Genomic DNA, 3,140 nt, shown 5'->3' on the forward strand with positions numbered 1-3,140 from the left:
ATACATTATAAACTACATATATCACACAAATATTTATTTATATGATTATGTGTGATATATAAATATGTAATTAAAAATAATATATACTATATATTATAAAGCCCTTTAAGATTTATGAAGCACTTTATAAATGTCATCATGTTTGGTCCTCACAACAATCCTTAGAAGTAGGTGCTGTTATTGTCCCCATTTTATAGATGAGAAAACTGAGGGACATTAAGTGACTAGGACTAAAGGCTTTCTGAGGTCCCTTTCAGCTCTTAATCTAGAATCCTCTAGGTCACTTTGCCTCTCTGGGCCTCAGGAAAATGAGGGGATTAGACTAACTGGCCTCTAAGCTCTAGCTCTAGGATTCTATGGATGGTGGGCCATTTCTTTGCAGAAGATGCACTAATGCTATCTTTGTTCTTTTGTGTTTCTCATAAGGGTAGAGCAGAGTTAGCTACCCAGAAATCAACAGGGCTAGTGAGTCCCCTGTTATTTCTTTTCAAGGCTGTGACACTATATTAGTATGAGGCGAGGAAGGAAGTCCCAGTGGATCTTCCCTTCTGCATCTCCATCACGGGCCTTTGTTCCCCACCTCTGTAGTATACAGAATTCTGTATACTACACCTCTTACCCCTTCCAGCCCCTCAGACCTTCCTTCTGCTCATGGCTTTGCTATCTTCTCCCTTCTCCCCTCCACAGCTATGATGTACTGTTTGCATCTGGCCCCAAAGAACTCTTGAAGAAGTTCCGGCAGACCAAGAGCCGAGTGGTCTTCTCAGCCGAGGAGCTCATCTATCCTGATCGGAGGCTGGAGGCCAAGTATCCCCAGGTCCATGATGGGAAGAGGTTCTTGGGCTCTGGAGGTAAGGGACAATGGAGTCTACCAAGCAGAGAGGAAGGGTTGGATGTGCGACATGCTGTTGTTACTATGTGTAACAACATATAAACTGATAAACTGAACTCTCTATTGAGAATTGGGAAGGTGTGGGTGTGAATCCTTCCCCCTCCCATACCTACTAGCTCAGTAGGTATCAGATCATTACATTTCTTTCAGCCTTAGTTTCCTCATCTCTAAAATGAGGAGGTTGGACTTGGGGTCTCCTAAGACCCTCTATTACTCTGGATCTAGGATCTTATGAGGTGGAGGGGCCTATTTTACTCTACCCCACTTGGGCCACATCTAAAGCCATTTTAGGGTACATTAAGAGAGCTCATGACCCTGGGCAAGTCACTTGACCCCCATTGCCTACCCTTACCACTCTTCTGCCTTGGAGCCAATACACAGTATTGACTCTAATGCAGAAGGTGAGGGTTTAAAAAAAATAAAATTAAAAATTAAAAAAAAAGAGAGCTCATAATGCCCAGGACCAGAGAAGTAACAGTCTCACCATTCTCTACTCCAAATAGACCACATTTTAAAGACATTGAGAAGCTTGAGTGTCTGCAAGAGAGCCTCTGGGCCAGAGAAGGGCCTCGAGTCCCTGTAATATAAAGGTCGGGTGGAAAAACAAGGAATATTTAAGTCGTAAAAGAAAAGACTTAGTGTGACACTGATGGGTGTTATTAAGTATTAAGGCTGACACAGGGAAGGGTGATCACATTTGTCCTGCTTAGCCACAGAGGATGGAAGTTGCAAAAGGGCAAATTTAGGCATGTTAAGAAGACTACTGAGAATTTTCCCAAGGGGGAATAAGCTACCCCCAAAAGGTGGGTCCTAGGACGAAAGGTCCTAGGTTCAAGTCCGGGCTCAGACACTTCCCAGCTGGGTGACCCTGAGCGACTGTGTCCCACTGCCTACTGGTTGTGGCCCTATGCTCCTAGAATGGAGTCCCAGGATAAAAAAAAAAAAAAAGGTGGGGGGCTCTCCCTCACTGGAGGGCTCCAAGCAGAGATTGGAGGACTCTTTGTTGAAGATACTGTGGTGAGACTGGTTGGGCTTGATGGCCCCTGAGGTTGCTGCCAACTCTGGGACTCTCTTAGGGTTTCCTGAACCAAGTGGACTCTTGGGGAAATTGAAAAGAAGAAAAGGAATTTTTGGGGACATACAGCATACCTAGAGAAGGAGGGCTGAGCTGAGAGGAAAGAGGTTGGATAATCACACACACTCCCTCCTCCTTGTCTTCCTCCTAGGATTCATTGGCTATGCCCCAAACCTGAGCAAGCTAGTGGCCAGCTGGCAAGGCCAAGACAGTGACAGTGACCAGCTCTTTTATACCAAGATCTTCTTAGACCCGGAGCAAAGGGTAAGAGAATGTGGGGGAAAGAGATGTGTACTGGAGGGAGTCCAGTTCTTGGAGCAGCTGGACAGGAGAGGCAGCGTTGGGCCAGCACCTGGACTCCTGGGTCCCATTCCAGGCCTGCCACCCTGAATAGCCCTATACCAATCACTTCCACTATGGGGATGGGGAGGGCCAGAGGGTGAGGGTAGAAGCCAAGGAGCAGCAAGAGGGGAGGCCTGGGCTGTTGTTCAACTTGATTTTGCTTCTTCTGAAGGAGAAGATTAACATCACCCTAGACCATCGCTGCCGAATCTTCCAGAACCTGGATGGAGCCTTGGGTGAGTGGTCACAGCAGTGAGAAGGGGGATCATATGGGACAGAAGGAGGGAGGGACAGAAGGAGGAAATGCACATGCACACCCTGTCACACAAAGCATCCCTGGTCTCCTGGAAGCCTTTTCAATAGGGAGAAAGGGTCAGGGTCAAGAGGACCTGAGTCCAAATCTTACCTTAGATACTTAGTAACTGTCTAAGTCACCAAATCATTTAGCCTCCATGAACCTCAGTTTCCTCTTCTATAAAATGGAATAATACTAGTCCCTACTTCACAGGAGGTAGTTGTGAGGATTCCATGAGATAAGGGATATAGATCACTTTGTAATCTTAAAGCACTATATTCATGCCAGCTACTACTACTATTATTATTAAAGAGAGAGAACGTTATACTTGAAAGGACCTGGGATTGAGTTCCAGCTCTACTTTGTTAGCTATGTGACCTTTAACAAGTCATGTCACCATGTTGTGCCTCAGTTTCCTCATTTGTAAAAAGGTGTATAATGGGGTATTATGAAAAGGTTGTTGGAAGGATCAAATAGTATATATATATATATATATACATATATATATATAATTTGATATCTTGTATATGTATATG

At 44.8% G+C, this 3,140-nt stretch overlaps 1 long non-coding RNA gene across 1 annotated transcript; it reads left to right on the forward strand.

Annotated features, from left to right (window-relative positions):
* Positions 1–738: 738 nt before the first annotated feature.
* LOC123256703 lies at positions 739–2,703 on the forward strand. Its single transcript, XR_006506856.1, has 3 exons — positions 739–851; positions 2,119–2,231; positions 2,482–2,703. It is a non-coding gene; the product is annotated as an uncharacterized LOC123256703 (long non-coding RNA).
* Positions 2,704–3,140: the final 437 nt, after the last annotated feature.

This window comes from Gracilinanus agilis, unplaced genomic scaffold (assembly GCF_016433145.1).
Source record: "Gracilinanus agilis isolate LMUSP501 unplaced genomic scaffold, AgileGrace unplaced_scaffold9104, whole genome shotgun sequence".
Lineage (NCBI taxonomy): Eukaryota > Metazoa > Chordata > Mammalia > Didelphimorphia > Didelphidae > Gracilinanus > Gracilinanus agilis.